General features: G+C 33.2%; 1 pseudogene; it reads left to right on the forward strand.

Annotated features, from left to right (window-relative positions):
• Nucleotides 1–168: 168 nt before the first annotated feature.
• On the forward strand, nt 169–1387 carry LOC139786212 (serine/threonine-protein phosphatase 6 catalytic subunit-like; annotated as a pseudogene).
• The last annotated feature ends 10912 nt before the right edge of the window (nt 1388–12299 follow it).

Raw genomic sequence — 12299 nt, forward strand, 5'->3', positions numbered from 1 at the left:
TTTTAGCGGATTTTAATCTTCCGAATTAGCGTCGCAACAATATTAGTCTTCCATTATCTATTGCCTCACAACTTTTTCGATTTTAATATTCTGTAGCTGTATAGTTATTTGTACACAATCGTGATATTAATATACATCAGATTGTTCATGTTTTTTGTGCTGTTACAGTTCTATGATTTAGAGGAACTGTTTCGTAACGGTGGCCCCGTGCCAGATACAAATTACATATTCCTGGGAGATTTTGTCGATCGGGGCTACTATAGCTTAGAAACGTTTACTCGTCTGCTCACACTTAAAGCTAAATGGTCCGACAGGATAACGTTACTACGCGGTAATCACGAAACTAGACAATCACGCACGTTTATTTGGATTTTACGGTAAGTGCGCAACGATACTTTCTTTTCTGGGCTTTTTTTACATTTGTGTATAATAAAGCTTTGATTTCATTGGTCTCTTCATTTTCTGTTCTAGATGAATGCCAAAACAAGTACGGCAATGCTAATGCGTGGAAGTACTGTTGTAGAGTATAACTCCACTTTGATTACGCTCGAATAAAATTCTGTTTTAGTTAATTGATGAACAGGTTCTTTGTGTACACGGTGGATTGTCTCCAGCTATTAGAACACTAGATCAAATTAGAACGATTGAAAGAAATCAAGAGATTCCACACAAAGGTATTAATTGTATAAAGTGATATGTCATTGCAAAAGTTACATAATAATAAAAGTTACATGACTGGATATTTACTGTTATTGTACAATAATAATAAAATATCGTTGCTTAATTGCCATATTACAGGTGCTTTCTGTGATTTGGTCTGGTCCGATCCAGAAGATGTAGAAACATGGACAGTAAGTCCGCATGGTGCAGGCTGGCTGTTTGGCAGCAAAGTGACTTACATGTTCATGGAAGTGAATGATCTTAAACTCATCTGTAGGGCGCACCAATTAGTTCAGGAAGGTATGTCTTTGCTCAAATATTTCTGTCGCAGATTTTTTAAATATCTCGGAAGTATGTATTGATGACGCATATTTTTATCATGCAGGTTATAGGTACATGTTTAATGACAAACTCGTCACAGTGTGGTCGGTCCCAAATTATTGTTATCGATGTGGTAACATAGCTAGTATCATGCAGTTCACGACAGTGGATCAGAGATCACCAGTGCTGTTCCAGGCAGTGCCTGATTCCGAGAGAGTAATCCCACCTTTAATGCCCACTCCGTACTTTTTGTGATCTATCTTAGTGGCTCATCTGTACGGATGCGGAAGAGAAATGTCTGTGTCTAGACTCTACGGAATCACATGATTTGATTGGCCGGATCCAGGCTGGTACCATGACGGACCCACACATTCATGAGAATATATCACTGATTATATACATATTACTTTAGAAAATTTTGATTCCCTTAAAAGAAATTATTTGATGCGTTCTACGATCAAAGTACGATACTTAGAGAGGACTGAATTGTCGTGTGATTGATCTTATTCAGGGAATGTTCTTTAGATTTTTTAAGAACTTTATCAGGTTTTACATGTTGTAAAGCTAACTTTTATATATCTACATAGTATCTGCCATTGCATCAGCCTGATTTTTGTAGCTCGAGAAAAAAAAGAAAACGATATTTTGCATCAGAGCAAATGTGAACATTCTGTGGTATAGACGCTTTTGCTGTCTACTATGTACATTCTGTAGAGCATTCATATCTCAGAGCAGCATTCTGGACTTTAATGTTCAAAAGACTAAGAGCTTTTAAATAATTTATGAGCGCGAATAACGCAAATAGTCCAGTGCTGTGTGTGAATATAAAAAGAAAAGAAAAGAAAAGAAATATCACTTTTAAACATTCCGGCAAAAAGTACACTCTCTGAGTACAGTAAATGCTTCTCTGACATTACAATCGTTGTGCGTAGAATTCAGATTTATTAAAGCGTGAGCATATATAGTACTGTTAAGCCCTTAGGAAAATTTACTTAAAGTTTTTTAAAGTTACTTAAAGTATTTTAAAGTATTATAAAGTATACTAGCCGTAATAATAGTATACTAATAGTATAATAGTAGACTAATAGTATACTGACAGCCGAGCGTAAAGTTTTCTTTAAGTTATTAACCTCAATAAAAACTTTATAAGCAAGTCGCAAATATACTTTAAATTTACTTTTAACAAACGTAATACTTATAATATACTTTAACTTTACTTTTATAAAGGTAATACTTAAAGCTGATTTTAACTTATGGGTGTTGTTTCAACAGTATACTTAAAAAGACAAGTTCCCTTTTTCACCACACTTGCACCACACGAGACATTAAAAAATATTATATCATATATCCAATTCAAAATTTTATTACTCTTTTAAACTGAATTTGTTTCTTAAGATGATTTTTGGAAAATTATATAATTGCGCTGGTTATGACATATGTAGACTATATATAACACTTACATCAAATTAGAAGTAGTCTACCACGTAAGGCAGTTGGCTCACGATCCAGAGGTCCCGAGTTCGAATCCCACCAAGGTAAGTGTGTTTTTCAAATACGAGAAAATATTTATAATCATAGACTGCATCTTAAGAAACAAATTTAGTTATAAATAGTAATAAAATTTCGAAATAAATAATTTTTTTTATTCCGGGTGAATATCGGAAATCAGTGTCCTCTAGTATTAAGAGGACTGTAATCTTAAGTCTAGTGTCTCATGGTTAGAGGATATTCCTCTAGATTTTAAAATATCTTCTTGAGACCGTATTTCAGAGGAAAATCCTCTAAAATCAAGCGGGAGCCACTAATGACAGAATATTTTTTTTGGGGTGATTAATAGTAATTGCATGAGTTAACTTAAAGTAACCTTTAAAGTATATTATAGAAATACTTAAAGTTTGGTTCGAAATCACTTCTAGTTTATCAATAGTAATTTCTTTGGTAAACTTTCTAGTTTATTTTAAGTTTTTTTAAGTAAATTTTCCTAAGGGAGGTCTTCCTGAACATATAAATGATCTGTTGCTGGTTTAGGTACTGTGTGTGCTGCGTACCATTCTTTTTTCTTCTAAATGCGCAATCGGTGTTCTTAGCAAGAATCGTAAATTCGGCTCTTTTTCGCCGAAGTACAAATAGCGTGTAGCAGTAGCCAAAGTTTTCCTGCTTAGGTAAGGAAATCCGATAGCGGGATCGTTATAGCATCTGTAGAGAGTTGTCTTATTATTTTTATGCACATGACATTTTTTTACGCTTAATTTTAAGAAATTCCGAGCTCAAATATTGTCTTTAAGGGGATGCTGGAGCCGCAGGCGAACTCGATCAGCGTCGATAAAGAAGTGCTCACCGACTATATCTGTCCTTGTATAGACAAAGATATAGACAAAACAGACGGCTCCAGCATCCCCTTAAACTACCTTGACACACATTAATGTTCTTTTCAAGAAAGATATCCACCGTTCGTTCGTCACACACACTTCTCTCTTCTATATATATATACATATATGCCAAATCGCTGTCGTATTGAATAATCGTAATTAGCTAATTGTCATAAGTTCATTAATGTAGAGAGCAACTTGAAAAGAAAAAAAACCGAGACCCTTAGCAATGTGCCTCTAAATTAATAAGCGTTTGTGTAATATAATGATACGATATTGATATGACATAATTAATGGAAATGCACCGGCCATTGCGTATCATAAGCCTGAATTCTGACCATCGATTTTTGCTAGCTCACGATAATTCCTAACCGATCACAGACCCGACAAATATGGCATTGGCATTGTGGCACAGGCTGTCAAGTTGAGACTACTCTATTTTGAATTTTGTGATATAGACCGAAGGAGGCGTGTGCAATGGTCATGTCGATGTTTATAACGACTCTCCTTGTCGCACCATTCGAAGAGGTGTTTTGCGAAGACCCGTTATTCCAAGAAATGTAATAAACTTTTGAACAGTGCCTTCAGAACTATAACACGACGGTCTACTAGAAGTATAAATGCTTTCTTATTCTATTTCATAAGCCTTCCGCTATTGTTTTGGAACGAGCCTTTGCTTTTTCGCGAAACTTTTCTACGATATTTACGTTTTACGATTTTACTACCTTTTAGGTCTACTCTTACAATTTTACATCACGCGCGCGCGGTATATTCTCTATTTGTACTACATATTATAACGTACAATTACAATTGCGCGATACTTTACGCGAGTAATGTATTACATAAGGTAGAGAGGAGCGCATCTAGAACGAATTGGGACACGGAGCTTGCGTTACAAACTCGACTCGCTACATTTGCAGCCTCCGAGTCGTGAAACGGTTTCGCAACGACGGGAACGCCCTACGTGCGGTACGGATATCATTAGAAATCCTTAAAAAAAAAAGAAAAGAAGTATTAGCCTCTGTATCTATTGGGGTGTTTGCGGCGTTTCGTTTACCGGAATGCCTCTGTCTGTGATCGCTTTAATCTTATCGAAGTGTCCAAGCGCTTGCGGCGACTCGATATTAATAATCGGTAAGCTCGCGAAAGAAAGAACAAATAAAGACAATTTGCAAGATAAAAATAAAATAACGAAGACTAATTTAGCTTAATGTGCTCCGTGCGGGAGCTTGAACACTGCGCATAATCCTTAAAGATCTCACAGGTAGACACCATTTTAAAACGATCATCATGTACCTTGAAAGTATAGACTTTGTTATGTTAATGTAATGAAGAACGTCTGTAATAAAAATGCGCAAAAAATCGCACTTGATCGCATTGTCAATAATAGAGAAGAACACGATCGCATAGTGCAGACCAAACGCTTTGGACTAAACGCTATGGTACATGAGCATATTTACAGTTCGAAGACCAAGAGGCAGAGCCGCGGGGATACGACGACAAGAAGAAAGATGTCGTCAGCTAACTACCATTGGGGTAGACGAGGCAGAAGACCGAGACAGTAACATAATTATTTTTAAGCCGTATTTTTAAGCAGTAATATAACCCGTCAGTATTATATATTCGTACCTCTGACCATACACATATGAACACACACATACAAAGTAAATATGTGAATATGCTACCTTTCTTATACATACATGAAAACATAATTGCTAAATAAACATTTAATAAAACTATTATATTGTTATTTACTTCATACTTACCAAATCAAGTTTTATTTAATATGTATAATCTATTGTAACTGTAAATAAATTTATTATTTACTGTATAATTAAATCAGTACAAAATTACCTTTTTCAAAAAAGGTAAAAAAAAGTGCCAAGTACACGCAATGTATTTTGTAAATTCAAAATTTAACCTAAGTGGTAGCTTTATATCTTTTTCACAAAATTATATTATCTAACTTAACTCAAGTGACATGTATTTCAAAAAAAAAGATGTAAAATCTTTAATTTCTTCTTCACAAAATTATATTACCTAACTTAACTCAAGTGACATGTATCTAACCTAAGTGGTAGCTTTATATCTTCTTCACAAAATTATATTTATTACCTAACTTAACTCAAGTGACATGTATTTCAAAAAAAGATGTGAAATCTTTAAATTAAATTGCGCCAATTGTAAAGAGAATATGTATATTGCTTTGAAAGATAATTGTTATGCAACTACTTTAAAGAAATAAAACCCAAGTGGTATCTTCGTATTCCTATTCAAGGGTCTTCCTATTCTAAACCCAAGTGATAATAGCTTCTTAATTCTCTTTAACAAATTTTTAATATTACAAAGAATCATTTTAATTACAAAGAATTAAAGAAGTAACAGTACAAAATAAAAATATTTAATTAAAACAAAATAAATAAATTTTTCTTGTAAAAAAACTTGGCGCTGCTAGACTTTGAAATTTAAACATTAAAATTTAAACATTAGTACTAAGATTTTTGATTGAATAAAAAACAATAAACATAATTTAGGGAAGAATGCGACAGGAGTAAAAAAGCAGCGCCAAGTTTTTTTACAAGAAAAATTTATTTATTTTGTTTTAATTAAATATTTTTATTTTGTACTGTTACTTCTTTAATTCTTTGTAATTAAAATGATTCTTTGTAATATTAAAAATTTGTTAAAGAGAATTAAGAAGCTATTATCACTTGGGTTTAGAATAGGAAGACCCTTGAATAGGAATACGAAGATACCACTTGGGTTTTATTTCTTTAAAGTAGTTGCATAACAATTATCTTTCAAAGCAATATACATATTCTCTTTACAATTGGCGCAATTTAATTTAAAGATTTCACATCTTTTTTTGAAATACATGTCACTTGAGTTAAGTTAGGTAATAAATATAATTTTGTGAAGAAGATATAAAGCTACCACTTAGGTTAGATACATGTCACTTGAGTTAAGTTAGGTAATATAATTTTGTGAAGAAGAAATTAAAGATTTTACATCTTTTTTTTGAAATACATGTCACTTGAGTTAAGTTAGATAATATAATTTTGTGAAAAAGATATAAAGCTACCACTTAGGTTAAATTTTGAATTTACAAAATACATTGCGTGTACTTGGCACTTTTTTTTACCTTTTTTGAAAAAGGTAATTTTGTACTGATATCACCTATTTTGTAGTGTTAAGCAAGGATCTGCAAAACATTTTTATTTTTTATTTTTTAATTATTCACAAAATTAGCAATACCAACAAATACATAAAAATTAATAATATTTAAGTAAAAGTAAATTATACATTTCTCACAAAAATTGAAGGAACACTAAATTTATCTTTAAAAATGAATAAAATTTAAATTTCAAGCTTAAAACCTCTACTTCCGAAAGATTACTATTATTCGTCCAATTTTTATTATGTCTAGACATAATTTTAATTCAGCGAATTTTTATTATGTCATGACATAATTTTAATTCTGCCGCTAGGGAATTTTTAAGTCGATTCTTATAAATCAAGCTTGAATTTGATGTCTAAGTGTCCCAGGTTGCCGATAACGAGGTCCACATAGTGCGCTCCATAGTTTTCGTTGTTCAGGTGTATTAATACCTTGAATTCGATGTCCACGTGTTCCAGGTTGCCGATGACGGGTTCCAGATAGTGCGCTCCATAGTTTTCGGTGTCCAGGTGTAATAATACGTTGAATTCGATGTCTAGGTGTCTCACGTTGCCGATGACAAGGTCCACATAGTGCGCTCCGTAGTTTTCGGTGTCTACGTGTATTAATACCTCGAATTCGATATCTACGTGTCCTACATTCAGATTTAAAGTTATTAATACACCTAGACACCAAAAACTACAAAGCACACTATGTGAACCTCGTCATCGGCAACCTGGGACACGTAGACATCGAATTCGAGGTATTATTACACCTAGACACCGAAAACTACGGAGCGCGCTATCTGGACCTCGTCATCAGCAACCTGGGACACCTAGACATCAATTTCAAGGTATTAATACACGTAGACACCGAAAACTACGGAGCGCACTATGTGGACCTCGTCATCGGCAACCTGGGACACCTAGACATCGAGTTCAACGTATTAATACACGTAGACACCGAAAACTACGGAGCTCACTATCTAGACATCGTCATCGGCAACCTGGGACACCTAGACATCGCATTCAACGTATTATTACACCTGGACACCGAAAACTACGAAGCGCACTATGTGGACCTCGTCAGCGGCAACCTGGAACACCTAGACATTGAATTCAACGTACGATTACACCTGGACACCGAAAACTATGAAGCGCACTATCTGGATCCCGTCATCGGCAACCTGGGACACGTGGATATCGAATTCAAGGTATTAATACACGTAGACACCGAAAACTACGGAGCGCACTATGTGGACCTCGTCATCGGCAACCTGGGACACCTAGACATCGAATTCAACGTACGATTACACCTGGACACAGAAAACAATGAAGCGCACTATCTGGATCCTGTCATCGGCAACCTGGGACACGTGGACATCAAATTCAAAGTATTAATACACGTAGACACCGAAAACTACGGAGCGCACTATGTGGACCTCGTCATCGGCAACCTGGGACACGTAGACATCGAATTCAACGTATTATTACACCTGGACACCGAAAACTATGAAGCGCACTATCTGGACCTCGTCATCGGCAACCTGGGATCTGGGATACCTAGACGTCGAATTCAAGCTTGATTCATAAGAATCGACTTAAAAATTCCCTAGCGGCACTTTCTGCCAAGCGTAGAGAACCTTCTTTTCCGGCAGCGGTGGTAATACGATGTAAGGAAACGAAATCTCTCCAGATAAACATGAAGCAATTGACTCAATATGTATTATATACCTAATACCTAATTTACCTAAATAGAAATCTTCCTCCTGACCGATAAGTCTATCGACCTTATTTAATTTGCCTACTAGATCGATCGAAATACGCGCGCGATATCGAAACTGGCGATACCTGCGCCGCCAGCGTCGAAAAAGTGAAAGTGACATTTTCTGATATATATATGTTATATTGATTGAGAGACGACGACGTATCTCCGTATCTTAAAAATAAATTTTCACATTTGGACTTTGCGTCGCAATATCTCCGCTCGTAGGGCACGTAGCGGAAAATATTATAGGAGATACCCCCCCAAAGTCGACCCCAAGCTATCGATCAAGCCTACTTAGAACTTGATCCGTTCACTCGTTATCGAGATCTCAACATCTTGGGTACTCGCAACCCGTCGCGTCGCGTAAAAGAGTCACGGTCGGTCTCGCTCCGCGTGTACTTGGCACGAGACACTACCGTGTCTCTTGATGCTGGTACATTCAAGAAATTTGTAATTCTGACCTGGATTTATATCCTGCCTAAACTACACATGTATGTTTAAATTGATGTTTTACCTAGTTATTGCACCAATAATGTTTAAATAAATCGTAGCTTTAGTTTTTAACGCAGGAAAAGAAAATTTAACGTTTAAGCGCTAACCAATGTTGATGCATTTTTCTGAAGAAATACTTACATATTGATTTTGTTGCATATTCGAAATCTAAAATCCGAGCATGCTAGAAGCACTTTCATTATCTTCAATGTGTCAGGTATTTTAAAAGAACACTAAATTTATCTTTAAAAATAGGCAAAATTCAAGCAGCTGTAACTTTGTTAAAAATGAACAAAATTTAAATTTAAAAAAAGGATTTTAAAGCTTGAAATCTCTACTTTTGAAAGTTTTTATCGTGGATTGAATAAGAAATGAGCATTTTGACTTTGATTGCTCATAACTTCCTTAAAAAACATCGTATTACAATTCAAAAAACAGATTCTTAAAGCTGAAACTTTGCTTTATTGAACGGTATAATTGCCAAATTTTTTAAAATAACAAATAGACGTGATACAAATGGATGAAAATAATGTAAATTATTTTTAAATGCAGAGTACTTAAAAGTACAAAAAACATAAAGAATAAATTTGTTTTATTTGTATCATGTCTACATGTTATTTAAAAAAATCTATTTTCTTAGAAATAATAGTCTGTAACACCTTTAGCTTTACAATCTGTACATACTGTTTGTAAGATATACTCTTTATAAGACTAGTTAGAAGAGGATGCGTAACACTACAAAATGCATGATATCAGTACAAAATTACCTTTTTCAAAAAAGGTAAAAAAAGGGCGCCAAGTACACGCGTGGTTGTTACCTCGGAAAAAACCAAGTGGTAGTATCATTAATTTTATTTCACAAAATTGTCTCACAAAAATTGTCTCATAAAATTGTCTCACAAAATTATTAAATTACAAAATTGTTACTTTATTCAATCCAAGTGATATCTATCTTAACAAAATTATTAAAAACAGAAGTCGTTTTTGTTCGACCCAACTGGCCTAATAATTAATATATTTAAACTCACAACGTTTCGAAAAATTATCTCACAAAATTGTCTCACAAAAATTGTCTCACAAAATTATTAAATTACAAAATTGTTACTTTATTCAATCCAAGTGATATCTATCTCGAAAAAACCTAAATAACAAGTGGTATCTATTTAAAAAAAAATATGTGAAATCTTTTAATACTGCGCCAATTACAAAGAGAGAATATATATATATTTAATCATTTTAATCACAAAGAATTAAAGAGGTAACATTATAAAATAAAAATATTTAATTAAAATAAAATAAATAAATTTTTCTTGTAAAAACTTGGCGCTGCTTTTTTAAGGTTAATCCAGACAAACTTGCATAGGTGCATAAGCATATGCATAAAGAGATGGATTGGTCTATTTCCTTTTGCACATATATCTGAACCAATCAATTTCTTACGCTTATGTTTATGCGCGATGCAAATTTGTCTGGATAGACTTTAAAAAAGCAGCGCCAAGTTTTTTACAAGAAAAATTTATTTATTTTATTTTAATTAAATATTTTTATTTTATAATGTTACCTCTTTAATTCTTTGTGATTAAAATGATTAAATGATTCTTTGTAATATTATAATTTTATCAAGGAGAATTAAAACTACTACCACTTGGGTTGATAGAAAGATCCTCAGGAATACAAAGATACATACCACTTGGGTTGAGTTAGGTAACACAATTTTGTTTTATTTTTTAAGAGTAGTTGCACTACAATTATTTTTCAAAGCAATATATATATTCTCTTTGTAGTTGGCGTAATTTAAAGATTTCATATATTTTTTTGAAATATATATATCACTTGGATTGAGTTTGGTAACGCAATTTCGTGATATAATAATAATTTTGTTATAAGGTATATAATATATATATATATTCTCTCTTTGTAATTGGCGCAGTATTAAAAGATTTCACATATTTTTTTTTAAATAGGTACCACTTGTTATTTAGGTTTTTTCGAGATAGATATCACTTGGATTGAATAAAGTAACAATTTTGTAATTTAATAATTTTGTGAGACAATTTTTGTGAGACAATTTTGTGAGATAATTTTTCGAAATATATCATACAACGAACAAGTTCAAATTCCCAGAAGAAATAGACGTAAAACTTTTTCAACGACAATATAGGTACATAATCAAAATGTCATTTGAGTTGATCGTCCTTATTGTTTCGTGGCAAGCCATCATCCGAGAGTCGAAACGATAATAGTACAATATATAAAATGGAGAAGGCTTTGTGCACGTCGTGATATATTCAAATCTGTCTATAAAAAAATATTGTAAGGTATATATAAATATTTTGTATTATACAAAGATTTATGTCAGTCTTTTTCTTTATAAAAGAAAAAAAGGACTGAAATTCGTCCATACGAAGATTCAATTTCGCGTTTTTGCTAGATTATAGAATTGCATTTGCAGTTTCTTCGGCACGGTATATTGTACTTAACACTCACGTAGCATCGGTGTGATCGAAATATTGTATTCCCGTAAACAAGATACATATAAGAATTACAATTACCTTTGCCGATTATATGATATATACATATAATCAATATAATCCATACACGCATTAGTATATACACGTATTCCGCACGAATCTTTTCAGAATTTTTATAAAGTCTCATCTGTATCATATATTAGAATTTGTTTATAGCGTATATATTCTAAGGTAGTATATTTGTTATACATATATAACGCATTCTTAATTTTAACAGCGAGCAACATGCGATTAAAATCTTATTATCCTTTATTTAAAGAGATACATGAGACGGTGAGGTGTCATGATACTAACGCGCGTTACATCTGTATATTATTTACAGTGTTTACTAGAAAGTTTCCATCGTAACTCCTTTTACGCTACTTATTCTTGTAGAACAAGAATAACGCTTTTTATTCTAACGCATGAAAGGGTAACGATGTAATTAAGTTTTTATCTGTTTTTTTATACGATACATATCGACACGTGTGAGAATATATTGAACGTTTTGTGTGAGAATATATTGAAATCTTTATGCATCAGAGAGCGATTGATTTTAGTAGTGTCATGACGCAGTCTTGAAAGTTTCAAACTAAACTAAATTTACATGTAATCTAGGAATATATGTATAAAAGTAAATGTTCAAGTTCCTGTTTGTAAGACTTATACTTCTTGAATTAAATCTCGTTGTTACCGATATACCGAGTATAGAAAGTAAGATTTTGCGTGTGTTCTCCTTCAATGCAATTTGTTGAAAGTAAACTCGAGCATTTTCTGCGTGTCCGTGCGTATCTCGAGAGCTCCGCAATTAGATATCAGTCTCTGGAGGATGTTATTACTATAACGTATTTATAAATATCAAAATATTTATTGCATATTAGAAAAGTACATGTAAAACCAAAGTATCGTGTTCCTTAACTGGTAGCATCTTATGTAACTACACATTCTACAAATAAATGTGCTACTCCTATATGTAAAACTTGTGAAAATAAAGTACAAGTTTACGTGACGTAAAATCGTGTA

Source organism: Temnothorax nylanderi, unplaced genomic scaffold (genome assembly GCF_030848795.1).
Source record: "Temnothorax nylanderi isolate EJ_2023f unplaced genomic scaffold, tnyl_v1.0 TNYL_tig0984_pilon, whole genome shotgun sequence".
NCBI classification, from domain to species: Eukaryota; Metazoa; Arthropoda; class Insecta; order Hymenoptera; family Formicidae; genus Temnothorax; species Temnothorax nylanderi.